Raw genomic sequence first — 19,844 nt, forward strand, 5'->3', positions numbered from 1 at the left:
TCCATTATCTTTTGAAAATATTTGTGTAGGTCTTGGGTATACTCATCAGTAGCGAAGATCTTCCCATGTACATTAAGTAGCAAGGGACTCCCTCACTGATTTCAAAGGGTGTCTTCCCTGTAGTAGTATGGATAGTTGTATTGTACACATTCTCTACAAGAGGTAGGTACTTCTCCCATTGTGAGCGTTGATCTACTTTGTGTGACATAGGTCTTGAGTAGATCTAGAATTGTAAGGTTAGCTATCGCACTTTGGCCATCCCTTTGTGAGTGATAGGCCAAAGAGAAATTTAGCCTTGTACCTAGATTCTCAAAGATACCCTTCCAAAAATTACTGATCATTCGAGGATCTCTATCTGACACTATTAATGTTGGCAAGCCACGATGCTTGAAAAACTGTGATATGAAGAGGGTTGACATTTGATGTGCCTTAATAGTCTTTTTGACAGATATGAAATGTGCTTGTTTACTAAACCTGTCGACTATTTTCCATATTCTCATATTCCCATGGATAGACTTAGGTAATCCAAATATAAAATCCATGGATATACTCTCCCATGGTGAGTTAGGAATTGGAAATGGCTGGAGTAATCCAGGTAACTTTCCTCTATCATATTTGGTCTTTTGGCATGCCACACATTTTGAAACATACTCTTGTATGTCTATTTTCATGGTAGGCCAATAGAAATGTGTCTCTTCTCCTCAAAGAGTAGGTTGAATCCCTATATGGCTGTTGCGGGAGCGACTCACACACCCATGAAGTGCATGCAAACACTACCTAGATCAACATAATGTCAATCGAGCACTCGGAGGAAATCTCTTTAGCTTGTCAGGCTAAGACCATCCTACACATACAACACTTTGGAAGGCCAACTATACCACAATCAAGAACCTCACTACCCTCAACTACACCACCTAGCCACATACACACATACGAAAGGTAACTCACCTAATCATGCCAGATTCATACGAAACTTAAGGAACACCATCCCCTCACTAGGATACACTTGTCCCTAAGCTTCTACACTCAAAACCCTCACTCTAAACCCATCTACGAAAAACGCATAGGATGACAGAGCAGAATTTTGAAAGTGCCCAAAACTGAAATTTATGAGTACCTATGCGTAGCTTATGTCGCCATGATTCTAAAGACTACTAGCACGCAGAAAACAGACATCGTTTGATACACTTATGGCCACAAATAGCTCGTAGATGCGTCGACGTATGCGCTTCGTCTCGCGTGGAATGCTTGGCGGTTGTCGCGTAGCTCTCCTCAAGCCTACAAAAATGGTGCAGTCGGATCTCCAATGTGTTGAGTGAGCCGGGCGTAGCTAGAGGATAAAGCCATGCTCACTCTCTTTATCTCTCACACACAGTAGACGGCAAAATGACCTAGGTACCTTATATACTAAGGCTACCTTAGGTTTAACCAAAAATGGGGTTGAAAGGGTCAAATGGCTCTGTATTTACAATCTGGAAGTGCCATTGCACCCGGCTTCTGAAACTAGAATAACTACTCATTACAAATGATGTTTATAGCCATAATCCGCAGCATTCCATAACTCGCAAAAGATAAGACTTTGGTACGAAACTTGAGCTATGTTGTGTTGTTGACCCAGCAACAATGGCCCGCAGAGGGAGTAGCATGGGATTGATACATTAATTTCTCCACCACAAAGGGAGTTAGTAACATCTAGGCTATTGCCATGGAGAAGATAACCATCCTAGAAGGTGAATGGTTCTTCTTTCTTCCCTAAGGCAATGATTGACATTATATTCTTGAAATCAGGGTCAGTAGCATACTCATCTATCATAGGAGACAGATCATTGTGAGTTGCTATAGACACTACATTTACTTTTGGTCGTCGTGATAGTGCATTGACCACTTGATTGTGTTTACCAGCAATGTGAGAAATATGAACATTAAATTGCAAAGAAAATTTTCCCACCTCATTTGTTTGTCAAAAATCTTGGTTTACGTCATGAAGTACTTGATCCATTCGTAGGATGAATGGAGTCCCCAAAAGATAATGCTTCCGTGTGTCAAGGGCATGTGGAACAACTAGTAGCTTCTTTTTGTATATTCCCAACACTCCCTCATCGGAATTGAGTCTTTGACTCTCGTATGCTATAACATGCCCTTCTTGATGCAAAACTACTCCAAGGCAGTCTCCACAAGCATCACATTGGACCTCAAATGGTTTTGAAGATCCGGTAGTGTAAGCAGAGGTTGAGAGGTAAGCTTTTCTTTGAGCTTGTCAAAATCGTTTTGCTCTTTTGCATTCCATGTATACTTAACAGCTTCTTTGTTAAGTCATATAATGGCCCTGCTATTTGCGAAAATTTTTCTATGAAGCATCTATAGTATGCACACATATCAATAAAGCTTCGTAGCTCATGTAGATTCCTTAGATTATGCCATCCTTTTATTACCTCTAACTTTGTTGGATCCATACGGATACCATCTAAAGAGATAGTGTAACCTAAGTATTGAATCTCTTGAAGGAAAAATTCACTCTTCTTTCGATTAATGAAAAGTTTATTCTCCCTTAAAGCTTGAAAGATTACTTGGAGATGTTGCTTATGTTCCTCAAGAGAATTGGAGAAGATGATGATATCATCAAGAACACTCCAGTAAACTTGCAGTGGGCTCTAAAATTTTTCACTATTAGGCGGTTGAACATGGCTAGAGCATTTGTTAAGCCAAAAGGCATGACAAGATATTCATAAAGACCAAATGTTGTGCAGAAAGTTCTCTTTACAATATCTTCATTCACTATCCTTATTTGATGATAGCCACTTTTAAGGTCAATCCTACTGAAGTAGGTAGAGTCTTGTATCTTATCAAGCAGATCTTCTACCCAAGGTACAAAAAATCAGTTCTTGATAGTAATTTGATTTAGTGCTCTATAATCAATGGACATACATTATGTGCCATCTTTCTTTTGAACTACTAGGATGGGTGAACAAAAGGGAGAGGAACTAGGGTTCACCATCCCCTTGTCTACCAGTTCATGCACTTGTCTCATAATCTCCTATTGTTGAGCTTGAAACTCTATAAAGAGGCTTATTAGGCGATGAGCTCTCATGTAGAAAGCTCTATTGTATGGTCATAATTCCCTCGTTTTGGAGGTAAATCTCCAAGGATGTCTTCGATAAAAACATCTTAAGAAATTAGACAATTTTTATTCCTCTTGATTCCTACCACTTTGATGTCGTAAAACGTTAGGATATTTATGGACTCTTTAACAAAAATCATGTACGCGGAACTTAATTTTTCATTGACTTATCAAAAGCAAGTGAATTTACAAGAGGTATAGTATGACCCGACTCATTAGCATCTATATACATGTTCTTTTCCATGTAGATGAAATAAATTCTCCTTTCAGGGAACTTCACATTGGCAGCCATGCAGTTGAACCATGGTGCCCCTAGGATAACATCCTCGTGTTGGAGAGGGGAGATGAAAAAGTCCTCTTTGTTGACATACCTTTGGACATGAAGCCTCAATTTCCCAATCAAGGGAGTAATGGAGGGTTGTTGTCACTTGAAAGATCCATCCGTAGTCACAATATCTCCCATCTCAAAAGCTTGTATGTCCAGCTTAGTGGCCAACTCCATTGATATGAAGTTGTGAGTAGAGCCAGGGTCAAAAATGATAAAGGCATCATTCGCTCTCACCTTTCCCCAAGCATAGGAAAGGGATGATCCTTTGCAATGAGTATCCTCTTTTCGATCTTCGACCATGGAAACTCTAGGAGTCTCATTGTGTGCATTTCTTTTGGGGCAAGAACGATAGCCATATCCTTGCTCCCCACACTTGAAACATTTATGGTCTTTGCAAAAAGCTTCTAAATCTTCATAAGAAAGTTTGATTTTACCTTTCTAAACTCCTTTCTCCTTGGTCTTGTTGTTGTTGTTAGAATTGCCTTGGAAAGAATTTGGAGCATTGTTCTTCCCTCTAAGTTCATTTCGGTCTTTTGTTTGCGTGGGCTTAAAATTCCTTTTAGCCCCTTGTTGGAAACAGATTCGTGAAGCGACCATAGTGTGGTATATCACTTCAGTGATGGTCGTAGGCCTTTCAGAGTTAACATACTCGGCAATATCTTCAGGTGGTCCCGCACAAGATTGTTGCTTTTGTTTGGCGAAGTCTATCTCTTGGTAGATAGTATCTTTGAGATGTAAATCCCAAAACTTGTCCACATACTTGTGGATCAGTGGGATTTAAATTCAAACCGCCATTCGGTAAGCACTTTATCTATAGTGTCGCTTGCAATAAATTGCTTCATTATTGAAACTCGTAGAGTTTTACATGTCTTGGGAGCTTCACCATTACCTCGTAGACTAGCTCACCATTGTCGGGTAGACTTTTGAAAATACATAGCTACATGATGTAGCTTAGGACTTCGTGAAGCCCTCATCTCCAAAGGCCTCATCGAATTGCTAGATAAAGGCCAATTGGATAAAAGCCAAAACTTTGTCCGTAGCACCAAGGGTGCCATCATACGTGAGAAAAGAGATGCTCTTTCCTCCCTCCTTGAACTTCTTAAGCTTGTAGGACCAAAAGAGGAGGAAGATGATGAAGATGGATAAGAGGGTGAACGTTTTCTTGCCTTTATCTTCTTTTGATTCTTCTCTTCCCTCTCAAAATGAAAGAGAAAAAGACTATATGACGATCTTTTCCTCTTGGGAGGAGCTGGGTATCGTTGAGACCGTCGTCTTCATGGAGCCACATCCTCTGAATTTTTTGGAGATTCACTTCTTTCTCTTTCATAGGGTTCCTCCTCTTCTCTCACCGGAGATAGTCTTCTTTTGCAAGTCTCTACAAGAGGCTTCCTAAGCTCTCTCTCTCTACTTAGGGAGTTTGGAGAATCCCATGAGTGCAAAGTCGTTGGTTAATTTTGGCTTGCAAGCTAGGGTTTCCCATAGCTTGTTGCAACCTATTAACAACATAGTTCACAAACATGGGAGCATCATTAGTATCACCTTCATGTTTCAAAATCAAAGTTTTCAATATTCATTCTGCTCTCTTTATATTGTCATCCATGCTTACTAAATTTATATTTATGCTACTTTGTGCTTTGGCAACTCAAAACTTTAGTCGCTTCTCTTCTTTACTTTTGAAAATTAGCTCTCAAGCAGCCACACCCATGGTTTAGAGAATTTTGATTGCAAAGAGTAGTGCAGAGGGTCTAACATTTCTCGGTTGATTATTGTTCCTATTGAGCTTGCTATTAGCTCATTAATGATTAAGCCAAAGAAAATCCCCAAAAAACTCCATTATTAAGTCTATAGTTCCCAACGTGTACCTCAAACTAAATTTTTTTCAACCAGGATAATAAATCCATGTTCCACTTACCCAATTGCAAAAAACATGCCCAACCTTTCATGGATAACTTAAGGAACTCTCTTCTTAAGCAAGAAAAGAGAAACCAATAGCTCTGATACCAACATACTAAAATATGGCTATAACATTGATTGTAGTGAAATTAAAGTAGCAATAGTGAGCATTTCCTTTAGAGAATTCTTAAAGAGATTAAGGAGAGAACTTGATTAAAGGTAGAAAAATGAACATTATACCTAGTTAGCTTGGCATGAACAATACTTGTAAAAGAGAGAGAGAGAGAATTAGAAAAATTGACAACAAATAAGGACCGTATTTACTTGGAGTCGGTCCCCCTCCAAAAGGCTTTTGTATTATAGATTCTCCCATGAAGAGAGACTTGGTACAATACATACTTTATGTTCCTTGACACCTTGTTGATGCAATGAAGATTGTAAACTTCATGCACCAAATTTATGCCCATAACTATCTTCCAAAAACATTAACTTGTCCCCAACCTCAATCCCAAGACCTCAAACACCTTCAAAGGTGGAGAGAGCTACCAGGGAGTGAGGGAACGGAAGAGGAAGAAGTAGAAGAATATGAGAAAGAAGTAGTTTCCTCTCATATCATTATTCATATAGCATAGCATACCATTGTATTGAAGATGAATAAGGTGGAAATCATTCCTTTGAAGCATGAATTTTGGTTGGATTTTCACTCCATATCCAAGAGGTGTTGGTGTAGGCTCTCTACTTCTCTAGCTTGGAGAAGAAGACGGATTTCTTGATTAACACAATGAGAGAGTGCGTGAGTGTACTAGAATGAGCCAAAATGAGTCCCCTCCTTTCTTAGGTCAACCTCTCTCTCTCTCTCTCTCTCTCTATGCATGCTTGATCACTATTGTTCCACAGGCTATGGTCATTTCAAGAAATAGGGGTAGCATTTGGACAAGTGTCCTCGTTTCTCCTTTGAGAGAGAGGGCTTGAATAATGCTTAGATAATTATTTAATTAAACTAAATTTCCATTGGACCTCTCTAAATGTCATCCAATAGGCTTTAGGCACAATATGAGGGCAACCTTGCTAGGGGCTTGACATGTGTCCTATATGCCTCTTGTGGAAAGAGGGTGACCCTTGAGAGGGTGCACAGTGTGTTCTCTCTCCTCCCCTACTTCTTGGGCTCGCCCCCTCCTTTGTACGCACCTTTTTTACTTCAAGCTCCTCAAGCATCTTAGTCATCAACAAGCACCTTGGTCATCAAGCATGACAAGCACCTCAAGCACATCCCTAACTTGCCTAAGGTCTAAAGTACCTAAAGATACTAGGTCTAAGGAATTTAAACACTAACCTTTGGATATTTTATGAAGCTAACCCTAAGGTCTTTTAAGCTCCATTGCCTGCCCATTGCTCTTTGGTAGGCCATCTCCGTGTTGGACCCTTCAAGAGATGTAGCCTTCTCTCCCTTTGGTCCCATGCTGGAATAGGTCTAAAAGTACATATCTATATTCTAACTCTTGTTCCCATTTATTTTTCCACACTAAATGATCAGTTTAATATGAGAAAATCATTTGGGATAGTTAGATATTAGATTTTATGATAGTGTTGCCGCTTGTGGTGACGTGCTTGTTTGAATCCAATATCCATATATGGCGTTTGTGTTGGCCTTTGTTTTAAGTACCCAAATTTGATTTTGGTCTTTTGGAGCTTACTATATTTTCTTGGGTACCCAAATCTTCTTCACATGTTTTCGTGGGTAATATGGATTTGGTTTTGGTTGGATCTGAGGGGTTTGTACTGAAGGGATTTTCTCATTGTGTTGCTTTGGAATCCAGATTTGCACTTAATTACCTTGTGCAGCGATCAACTTCTTCAGTACCCATACCTGATTGTACCATTGGGTTTGTTTTTGAGATTTACCATTTTCCTTTATTGAGGTAGATTTAAGCTTGGTCTGCATAAATTGTGCAACTGCGACCTTCTTAACCCAGACTTGCTTAGATGTTGTTTGTTGTGATTGCAATGGTGGTTGTGGCTTGGTGGGTTTTCCGGATAGATCTCTTTGACTATTCTTGATGCTCTGCTCTCTAGTAATCTCCTTTGTTTTGCTCTTTGGAATCCATTGCCGATATGTTGTAAGGAACAGTTGTTTGCTCTTAGCTTTTAAGTCTGTTACCAATGGTTTGCTATTTTGTTCTGCCACAAATGGAACTGCTTGGTTTTCTTTTGCATGTTGAATGTTGATTGTATCCGAGCTCCAATCAATGTATACATTGTACTTTCTTTGCCATGGCTGACCGAGAAATAATGGATGCTACGTTGGCTTATCTTCTACCACATAAAACTTATGTGGATAGAGATATTGATTAATATGCACATCCATCCCATTGCCTTGATTGAATGCTCTAAATAACTTTGAATGTCTTATCGTGTTGGTTAAAGATCTTCCTCAAGTGTCAGTTGCTTGTATAGACTGTAGGAAATAAGATTTCCTTGAGCTCCAAAATCTAGGATTGGAGTGGCCTCCACTTGATTGTCTCCAAGCTTGACTTTGTCGGATCCACCGTATGCTCCTCTTCAAAATCTGTCACTTTGATTACATTGATCCGTAGTGGTTGTCCTTGCTGCTGCTATTGTCATAGAAGATTCCGTTTTTCCATGCGCTCCTTTGCTTCGTCTTGAGCTTCATTGACTATGGGCTGCTTCATTGAGACCATTTCTTTTCCGCATGGATTTGTTGAAGCATGTTATGGGTTAGTGGTAAATTGATGTTTTTTAAGTCAACAATCACTAATCCAATTAGGCGTTTCTTCACCATCCAATGTAGCAAGTTTGACAGGCCCGCTTGGTGATAAATATTTGATCACAAAGGGTCCCATCCCTCGCTTTTTAAGTTTTTTGCATGTTGTTTCAATGTATAAACCAAGACAGTCTCCTGTTTTAAACTCTTTCGAGCATACATGCTTATCAAAAAATTCCTTTTGTCGTCTTTCTTGAGAATAGATAGAAGCTACAGCTTTCAAGCAAAGCTTATCTAGTTTCTCAAGATCATGGACTCTTGAAGACAATTCATTGCATGTCCATCCGAGTTGTTTAGATACTCTTAGTGTTGGGATCAGGAACTCTATAAGCAGGATTCCATTAAGACCAAACACCATATTGTATGATGTTGTTCCAATAGATGGTTTGTAGACTACCCTATAAGCCCATAGTGTAGAATGTAACCATTGGTCCCAATCTACTTTTGAATCTAATACCTCTATGTGGTTGTGCAATTATTTTCAGCACTGTTAATGTGCCTGCTTGCATAGCAGACTGGGAAAACCATATTTCCTTCTCATGGTTGAGCCAAGATGCATCCAATAGCAAATTCCAAAGCATCGATATGAATAGAAAAGATCTTCTCCCAATTTAGTGCTTTCAATATTGGAGCAAACATGAGTGCTTTCTTCAACTTTTCAAATGATTCCTCACACTCATTCGTCCACACAAATGATACTATAAGCCTATACAAGGGCTGGGCAATGACTGCATACATGTGTACAAACCTCATGTAGTAACCACAGTGTCCTATAGTAAACACAGTGTCCCATAAAGCATTGTACTTGCTTTGCGTTGTTTGGTCTAGGCATCTCTACGATTACTTTTATCTTGTCTAAATCGGTAGATATGCCGTTCTCCGAGACAATATGTCCCAAGATTCTACCTTGTCTAACCATAAATACGCACTTTTCTGAGTTAAAACAGATCCTATAAGTTCTACACTTCTCAAATACTTTTTTGAGGTGTTCTATATGTTCATCTCTCAAGAGAGAGTGCACACATAAGTCATCCATGTAATTTCCAAGAATATCCTCAAGTATTCCTTACAGGCATGTGCCATTAATCTTTGAAAAGTTGTTAGGTCTTTGGCCAGGCCAAACGACGTCACCCTATATGCGTATATTCCCCGTTCTATGACAAACGCTATCTTGTATTGATCTTTAGGAGCAATTGCGAGTTGGTTATAACCTGAGAACCCATCTAAGAAGGAGTATGCCCACTTAGCTGCCACTCATTCTAGGACATGGTCATTAATAGGTAAGGGATGATTATCCCTTTTTGTGACGGCATTAACCTTCTTTAGATTCACACACACTCGTAGTTTACCATTCTTCTTAGACACTACCACAATGGGAGATACCCAATCGGTGTGTTCTATCTCATAGATAAACTCAACCTCCCGTAATTTATCAATATCCTCCTTGATGCGCTCAACAAATGTATCATTGTACGTGTAAGGTCTCTATCATCTAGGCTTTGCATTGGGTTTTAAAGGGATCATGTGTTGGAATATCATAGGATCTACTCCCTTCAGGTCTTAGTGAACACGTCCTTGTTCTCCTTGAGAAGACTTATGACCTTCTCCTCCTCTTCTTGATTTAGCTTTGTTGCTATGTAGGCTCGTCGTGGCTCTTCTCCGGGTCCTGCCAAGTCTATCTTCTTTGAATCCTCTGGTCCATCGTAGGGCCCCTTTTCCTTTCACTCTCGTAGGGGTTGGGTCATCACTACCTACCAATCTTGGATAGTGAACTTTCTATAGTGGGATGGCACACTCATTTTGTCCGCATTTTTCTCATTTTTTCCCCACTTTCTAGTTTCATTGTCCATACTTCCCTGAGAGTTTTCTTAATCTCTTGATACTTCTTCTCTCTCTCAACCTTGGTCCATTTAGTTTCTCCAAACTAGTTCAACCCTGTTTCTTTCGTTTGTTTGGGTTTTGTTTAAGATTTAGACTTTTTGGTTTGTTTTCTCAAGTCTCTTATGCTCTCTTTTGTTTTTGGATCTTGAGCTTTAGATAACCTTCCAGATATCTTGTCCTTGACACAATCTTCAGTCTTTACAAGCATTAAAAATTGTGTTTTATCTCTTATTCTACACATAGGATTCTCTCTTGGTTTGTTTCCAGCTCTCTTTTTGTTGTAGCGCTCTTGACGCCTAGGTTTTTGATTTGGGAAATTGTAAAACTGGATGTCTTCTATCGTTTCTTCATGTTCACTCGAGTTGCCAGAGCATTCATTATCTGTGTCATCTACTCTCTCAAATTTCTTTGGGGAGTCATAAAACGTCTCCTCTTCTTTGGCACTAACCAGTTGATCATCTCCGAGGTTTTTCACGACTAATTTTTCATCATTCGCATTTATTATATTGACCATATAGTATGGAATCACATCATAACCATCCTTGTCACAAACTTTTGTTGTGGGCCCATCCAAAATAGCACACACATCTAGGGTTGCTAGAATATGAGTCCACTCCAATGGCTCTAGAGCTTCTTTGGAAAAAGGTTCAATAATGTATTCCTTATCTTCAATATCTCTTTTGAGGATGCACTCTTCTCATTTCAAACTCCCACAATGTGATGCACCGCACATCCATAGCTCCTTAGGCTTGCTAACCAAGCTAGAAGCTCCGATCTTGCTAATGTAGCTAAATTAAATTCCTCCATTGGGGTTTGGTTCACATCTTTGTAGCTATGGTTTTTAAGGTTTATGCGCATTGTGGTTTCCATGTATCTAAGGTATATATGATCATATCCCCAATCTTGAACCATCTTCAATTGTCTCATGAATGGCCGTCCAAGTGTTATGTCGAAGTTGTTACTCTTGCCAAAATCCACTATAGCAAAGGTATGCTCATACTCAATGCCACAAGAAGTAACAATCACTTTCTCTAGAAGCCCTAGGGGTTTCTTTGTATACCCATCTGCTAGTTGCAATTTCATCCTGGTAGCCCTCAAGGCAGGTTTCTCCGATTTTTTCCATGTCTCTTTGGTTGCAATGGCTACACCAAATCCGCTGTCAACAATTTCCATAATTGTTATCCTTTGGAACTCTCTTGGAAGCTTAGTATTTCCATTTTGACCCTCGCAATACTCTCCTACCTTGTTTAATGGTACAAGTCTACCAGCTCCAACGAATGATGAAAAATGGAAGGTGGAGGACCCAAAAGTGTTAGAGTAGCGATCCAGTCAGCCATGTAATAAGTTCAACGGTGAATTGCTAAGTTACTCATTCCATTTTATTTTCTATATGCCTTTTAATTTTCTTTTTGAAAAAGTGGGATAGCCAATTATGATGGAAGACAGGTGGCAGACCCCCCAAACCCTATGGAATCTTAGAATATGAAAGTTGTTGGGTATAAATGTTGCCTACATGTAAGAGGATTCAAATTGGATGAAGGAGGTCCCCATCAATGTAAGGTTTCAGGGTAAATATGTAGCAAGGTCCAGGAAACTTTTTGTTAAGCATGTTTGTGTAGCGAAAGTACAGGGATGGGTGACCTCACTAGAAGTTTGTCTCCTTGGGTTTCTAGGATGGCTTTCTACATGGTATGAGAGCCTGCCTTGTACTTTAAAGGCAAAGTTGTTGGCATTTGTGAGTTGTAAGACTCGTTGTCTAGTGAAGTGGCCTCGTGCATTGTGTCATGTCTAATATTCCTTGACAAGTTAGCACCGATGTGTATCAAAAATCGGGGTATAGTGTATTTTGAACTAGCTAAAACTGTAAAATCCCAGCTAGATTTTGAGTTTTCCTTGGAAAAAACCTACAAAAATTTACAAGTTTAAAATTTGACCTAATAACTTGAAGAGTTTGCAGTGTGCCTTTCTTTTCTTTAGTTATGAAAAATGCTTTTGACAAGCCGTGTTGGCACGAAGGGGGGGTGTTGGGTAAAGTTGCCAACATGTAAGAGGACTCAAATTGGATAAACCAAAGGTCCCCATCACGTTAAGGTTTTGGGGTTTAGATGGCTAGCCCACTTTGGGAAATGTTTTAGTTGATTGCGAATGTGCAACGTCAGTACTCGAATGGGTGACCTCTTGAGAAGTTTCTCTAGGTAGTGGGTTCAAGTCTCATGGTTACAAAGCGGGTGGGAAGCACAACCCTAAGATTACTTTGATACTCGAGATTATTTTGCCATGAAGTTTCCAATGTAGATCTAATGGGCACAATAACCACCCTTAATCCCACCCATTTATGTCTTTTAAGAGGGGGTCCACATGGAGGGGATAACCTGTTTTCCATCAAAATTCGCTACCCCCCTCAAAACTAAACACAATTGGACGCAACCACGCGCAATAAGTTCAAGAATTAAAAAGTTTGAAATATTTGTGTGTGTGTGTGTGTGTGTGTGAGAGAGAGAGAGAGAGGAGAGCGTGTGTAAGTTTCTCACTCAAAGAATAAGAGGAGAACAATCAAACAAGTGAAAATTCACTAAGCCTACATAAAACTATTCACTTTCAATTAATTAATTTCCATGCATGATTCTTTTTGGAAACATGAACTCGAAACAAAAGTCCCTTTCCTCATCCCCCTTGAGTGGTCGCCATGGAGCTTGAAGGATGCCCATCGCTTCCTCGAAACCCCCCCGCCTGCCCACCCCCCCCCCCCCCCCCTCTTTTTCCTTCTCCCCTCGTCAGTCGTGGCCCGTCGTAAGCTCACGACCCCCCCGTGCTAATTGCCCCTCCCATTTCACCTGGCTCTGCATCCCCTGAGTCCCCAACTCTCTGTTGCAGCTCCAGATTTGCCAGCTGAAGCCCTTGATGTTGCCCTTCCTGCCCCGCGTAAGAAGGAGGTTCCCATATACTGTACCACCTGTGCTCGCTCTGCAACACACCCTCCAACACGCAGGCCCTCTGCATGCATTCTGTCTGCTCTGTATGCAACACAGAGAGTTCTCGATAGACATTGGATCTCTTTTCTATGCACTTCATTTCAAAATTCGTGATTCCAGAGTGTAGTAGGGGAGGCGCAGAGAGAGAGAGAGAGAGAGAGAGAGAGAGAGAGAGAGCGAAGGTAGGCACTGCCCAAGGGTTTTCCACTCGCAACTCTGTCGTGAACTTGTCAGATCCTGCATGCTTTCCTTGACGCATACAATGAGCAGAATCCCAATGCTGCCATGGCTACGTTGTTATCAGCTGAAATGCGATCACCGATGATTGTACTCAAAAATATAGCTGCACACGATGCCCTGTAAAGAAATGCGCAGCATGGCGCAAAACACACAAAATCTCTCTCTCTCTCTCTCTCTCTCTCTCTCCCCACACATTAGACACTCCTCTGAGGTATCCTCCTCTACGAATTGCCCTTGCTCGGCTCATAACCTGCCATGTCTGTGTCAGTCTGTTTTCCTATTTAAGTAAGAAGCCATGCGTCCTTCCCCTATAGGCCCTTCCTTTTATCTCCCCTTCCATGTTGCTAGCATTGGCCTCTTACTTTAGTTTTCCAGAGGGTATCTATTAAGATACCCTTTAATGAGGCACCTGAAACAAAAATTGGCCGGGCCTACGAGAAGAATTCCATACCAAGGTGAAAATTCACCATAGCCTACATAAGGCTATTCAACAGAACTTGATAAAAGAAGACTTCTTTGTGAGAGAGAAAAATAGAAAGGGACACTAGTATTTTAAAACATATTTTAAAACATGTGGTATCACAATAAACTATTTTGCTTTTTTGAAAAAATACAACAATGAAGTATCTAGATTACAATATATTTCAAAAGCATAAAAAATTAATGTTTGATACATCTTTGTGAGAGAGAAAAACAGAAAGGGACACTAGTATTTTAAAACATGCCGTATCACAATAAACTTTTTTTTTTTTGAAAAAATGCAACAATGAACTATTTAGATTACAATATATTTCAAAAGCATAAAAAATAATGTTTGACACAATACTCAATGTCTCTCTTTAAAGAGGGAGGTACAAAAATGTCAACACCCTCTCTCGAAAGCTTGCCATGTGACACTAATCTGCAAGCTTCATCCAATGGTCCAGGGATGCACCCAAAATCCAACCCTCTACTAAGGTTTACTTACGTAGTCCAATGAGAGGCTTCTTTGTGAGAGAGAAAAATAAAAATTGACAGTAGTATTTTTATTTTATTTTATTTTATTTAGCAAAACTCACAATTGTGAGTGAATTATATTGAACAGCCCAAAAAATTGACAGTAGTATTTTAAAACATGTGGTATCACAAAAATATTATGTTTTTTTGAAAAAAAAGTGTCACAATGAACTATTTAGATTACAATGTACTCCAAAAACATTAAAAAAAGAAGCATTGTAGAAATTGAAAAAACAAAAGAAAAAAAGTGATAACATCTACAAGCCTACCAATAAAAAAGGCACATCAATATAAGCTAGCTTTCTCAAAAACATGTCATTGAGCTTAAGGTTTCTTTCTCACCAAAGCTATCATGGATGAACAATCAAACAAAGGATTGATAAGATGATAAAGCAACACATCGGTGGGCGTCTGGATGAATCAAGGCCCATAAGAAAAATCATCTCCGCTTAATGATCTCTAATGGATAGCTTTGATTGTTCTTGGTTTGTGAGGTGTATATACAACACATACTATATACTATTGGTTCTATTTCATATGTATTAGCGAAAATCTTCACAAGAATCCAAAATGAAATGCTACTAATCTTAGCAACCACCTCAATCCTCTCTATCGTCCCCTCTGCTACCACACGACAACCTTTCCATTGTGAGGTCAGCTACACATGTGCTTACTAGAGACGTATTGCATAATAGTAGAATACAAGAGAGCTGCTAGGTAGGCAGAGATTGCATTAAAGAGCATCTCACTAGGGATTGAAAAGTCTCATTTGGTTGTTCACTACCATATTGCATAACAGTAGAAGAGAGGAGAGTTGCTAGGATGCCCTAGGCAAGCAAAGGCTACATGAAAGAGTCACTAGATAACGGAGAGTTTCCCTTTGCTATCGCTAAGGATGATGCTTGAAACTTGCCAAGCATAGTCCTTAGAGAGAAGAGATCATCTTGTCTACTTACAACTACGGACAGACAGTCCTCAATCAAGTAAACATCACCATGCCTACTTAATTGGCAGAGCACCACCGAGTTGTTAAATTCAAAAGAGCATCGCCAAGCTTGGCTATGTATCTTTGGAACAATCCTAATATGCAATCTCATTTTTAATTTTTTAATGGAAACATCAACTTCCAAATCAACAAAAAAAACCATTATATGGTTTTCATGAATCACCGATAATTAATTTGTGCCCTGGATTTGAACAAACTCTTTGAATTCAAGAGGAAAATCAACTAGAGGCATTGTGCCATCATACCTCCTTCTCCATTGCTATGCAGCTCCGTGTTTCATCTCGCTCTTGGTGTCCGTGGGACCGTGTTTGCATCTCCCACTGTATGTCTCCTCCATGTCTCCATCCCTTCTGGCCTTGACTGCAGACCTAGCAGCAAGCTCTCTATTACACTATCGACGCACGCTGGCACCCCTTGGTTCAATGGCGTGCTACATCCAAGCCAGCAAAGGTGCAATTGCCATACCTCATTGACCAAGGGGCTAATTACTCATCCTCTCCTAGTCACCATCACCTCTAACAGTGTGTAGTCTTGGAGCTTGTGAGAGAGAGAGAGAGAGAGAGAGAGAGGGAGAATTATATCTTCAAGTGGTTTCACTGCCTGTTGAAAGGTTGTGCACATGATCCAAAAAACATGACGTGGCACACACATTCTTGCCGCCATAGTTTTGGCGTAAAAGTAGGGCAGCGCACAAAGTTGAACGCTGCCTCTACGAGGTTTTCGAGGTACTTTATCCTCCTCCACCAAGCTAGCCACCTACCAGTGGCCTCCACCTGCAGCGCCAACACAAGCACACAAAATGATGTACCGACTCTGATGACCACACCTGTAGGCTTTCCATAGTTGTTGTTAGCTAGCTACACGCTAGTAGCTAAATTATCGGAGCTGTAGATCCGCCATCCTATACGCAATATGGAGGAAGTCATGGCAAGGCCAGTGGACTCCTATGTTGCATGCACATGCACCATATCTTACTCCAACTTCCTGCTGCGACCCCAGCCACCAAACTCGCCTACTGCCACTTGAATCGACCTCTGCAGTTGCGCATCATCGTATTAATAAATGGCCGGCTACTGTAGGCCGTACTCTAAGCTACAGATAGAAGCGACCGGTTGAATCAGCAAGAGGGCTCCCCTACACGTCCAGGTCGCACCATTTCTGCAGTAATGCAGTAATGAGGAGGCAGTGATATATAGTGCACCAAGGGTCTATAGGGGCGATCAGGAGGGGGTATAAGCTGCAGGTCTGCAAGGCGGCGTCTTCGCCAGGGATGATTATTGTCACCTCCGTCTACGTTGCCAATAAAGCACATCTTCCTTTAAAAAACAAAACCATGTGTGCAAACTGCTTCTGGCGGCTTCACCCGCGAAAGGTGGAATGGGAAATTCAACTTTCCGCTTGAGCACCTGTGCGCAACCTTTGAGAGAGAGAGAGAGAGAGAGAGAGAGAGAGAGAGAGAGAGAGAGAGAGAGAGAGAGAGAGAGTATGATGGTGATGGCAGAGTCGATCGAGAGATGCCTTGTCTGAGGGTAAGATCGCAGTGACGTAGAGGAACCATTAGGAAGAGAAAAGTGCGTCACCTTTCTCTTCCTAATGGTTCCTCTACGTCACTGCGATCTTACCCTCAGACAAGGCATCTCTCGATCGACTCTGCCATCACCATCATACTCTCTCTCTCTCTCTCTCTCTCTCTCTCTCTCTCTCTCTCTCTCTCTCTCTCTCTCTCTCAAGGCGTATCTGTCTTGCTACACCTTCATCCTCACATAAGGTACCTATGTCTCTTCATGAGGGATTTTCTTCACCAAACCATTGTGAGAGGAAGGCTAGCATTGCCAAGCTTCTCTTGCCATCCACGCTCATGCCAACTGCCTTGCTTTGCATTAGCTAGTCGATCTATGGACCCGAGGCTAAACTCGTTGCTTATGAATCAACATGCAAGATGGGGTGAGGTGCAGGCACACGCAAGTTTCCTGAGAGGGTGTTCTCTCTCTCTCTCTCTCTCTCTCTCTCTCTCTCTCTCTCTCTCTCTCTCAAACTCCACATGCGCAGTGAGAATGGCAAGGTCCTCACCAAAGATCTTGCGGTTTGTAGCTTCCCTCTTCGTAGCTCATCAACATGGGGACCTGCTGCACTGAGAAACAAAGAAGAGCAAGATGAGGGGCAGCCGCCCCAGCTTGTGCACACACAGAGACAGAGAGAGAGAGAGAGAGAGAGAGAGAGAGAGAGAGAGAGAGAGAGAGAGAGAGAGAGAGAGAGAGAGAGAGAGAGAGTCCACGCATGAGAGCTACAGGATGGGTGTAATTCTGAGACGGAATGCTCCTACCTATCTTGGGAATGCCCTCGTGATCAAGAATGAAAGGAGACTAGCCTACTGAGAGCCTCTCTGTCGAGCATCACACTTGTTGTCGATTTGGGAGTTGCAGTCCAATCACTAGTGGGCAATGAATGTGTCTTTTCCCTAAATTGTGTAGGCATAATAATAATACCTAGTGGGTGTCTTCTGTCTTTGTGATGAGTGCCTTTATTCTCCACCAGCAAACCAATCACAAAATTATGTTTTAATAAAAAAATTAACTCTTTTTTCCTTAAGAAAAAAGGGGAGTCATGGCTATGGCCTCACCCCTTTGGGGTAGGCCAAAAAAGTGAAAGAGGATGAGAAAGATTGTGTCTAGCCCAATACTCCATAGGCTACCCCTCTTTTAAGAGAGAGGCACAGAAATGTCAACACCCTGTCACAAGGGCCTAAAAGAAATAATATATATATTTTTAATCATTAGCTTAGAGCATGGTCACGCGAGGCTTAGTTCTTGTTATTGGAAACTAAGTCTACTAAGCATAATTCTCTTACTCATTGGAGTTGGTCGTTCTCTTGTGTGCTCACGCACAAAAAACTGAGTGACGTTGAACGACGACCACTGCCAATTGGAGGTACCAAGGTTGAACATGCGGGGTGGTTTTCATTTTTGAACTTTTGTTTGGACGCTCGTTCGCACGCAATGCATGGTGGCCTATGTTATCAGCTCCGTGCACATCAGCTCAACTATTTGACATGTTGTCGTGGCAATTGACGCACCAACTACCAATTCCACCCCCCTCCCCCAAGCCCAACTCCACAAGCATCTCAATAATTCTCGACTCCCTATCCCTCTCTCTATCGAGCTTGGTCTCCCTCTCTTGTGCATTGTGATAGGAGCCAACCTCTCTCTCTCTCTCTCTCTCTCTCTCTCTCTCTCTCTCTCTCTCTCTCTCTCTCTCTCTCTCTCTCTCTCTCTCTCCGCTGCCTCGGAGCTCCTTCATGCATCACTTGAGCACGACGACATTCCACATCCACTACAACAAGTGTCAGGCCGAGAATTTCCAGTGGAAAGAAAAATTGACATTGCCCTCATGAGATTGACAATAGGTTGTTCAATGAGGATTGTCGCAGAGCAGTTTGGATGTGGACACTCCACCGTGGTGAAATAAGTGGATGCATTTGTTGATGGTCTGCTGCTTCACATGGATAACATCATAAAGTGGCCATCAATGGCCTTGGAGACATTGAAGATCATCATGCAAAAGGCATAGGGTCATCCCAATTTTTGTGGTGGTATTGATTGCACCCACACTGAGATGGATGCCCTTGAAGGAGAGATTTCCACAAACTAGTATGATCGCAATGGTAATTAATCTATGATTTTACAGGCGATAGTGGACTTGACCATGCATTTTTGAGATATCTATGCAGGTTTTTGTGGCCCTGCAAATGACAAAAGAGTGCTTCAGAACTTGTCTTTTTTCTGTCTTGCTCAAGCCAGTCAAATCTTGAATGGACCAAGCTTCACAGGGGGGGGTTACAACATCAAAGAGTGCATTATTGGAGATGGGGGGTATTATGATCTGCCATGGCTTTTGGTACCTTTTTAGGAGCCTTTGTCTCCCACGCAAGCCCAATACAACTTTCGCTTATGTTCCACATGTATGGTTGTGGAGAGAGCATTTAGCCACTTAAAAAGCACATGGCGCATTTTTTGTGGCACAATCCACAAGCCAGATATCACTCGCCTATCAAGAGTCATAGTAGCTTGTTGTATTTTACACAATATGGCAATTGACCATGCTCTAGCAAATACATATGACACAGATGAGGCACTCAACATGTACAAGTTTGTAGATCGTCATGAGTATGTCCATTTCAATGCTATAAATATGGAAAGTGTAGCCATGTAGCTTAAGGAAGTTCATCGTGCCCACCATGGGGCGTACATACATAGGGTCTAGTATTCTCGAACGATTTTTGATCTTGTGGGGGATTTTTTTGGTCATGTGTAGCATACGGCATACTATGTCGTGCTTAAATTTAAACTTTTCTCATGGCATTTTGCGAATTCCATGTTGCTTTTATTGATAAGTCTTGTTAGTTTAATGTGTATAGACAATGTTTGAACCCATTTTGTATGCTTGTATAATACATCACAAGGAGAAACCACATGGGAAAATACCTTTTTTTTTTAAATTGTGAAAATGCAAAAAATAGAAAACTAAATTTATGAGATTAAAAATTTAGAAAACCCACGGTCCTCACTATCGAGTGAGTCTTCTACAACTTGCATGGAATTTCTCATTACAAGCATTGTCTTCTTGTTCAA

Source organism: Adiantum capillus-veneris, chromosome 1 (assembly GCF_014529385.1).
Source record: "Adiantum capillus-veneris isolate H3 chromosome 1, ASM1452938v2, whole genome shotgun sequence".
NCBI classification, from domain to species: Eukaryota; Viridiplantae; Streptophyta; class Polypodiopsida; order Polypodiales; family Pteridaceae; genus Adiantum; species Adiantum capillus-veneris.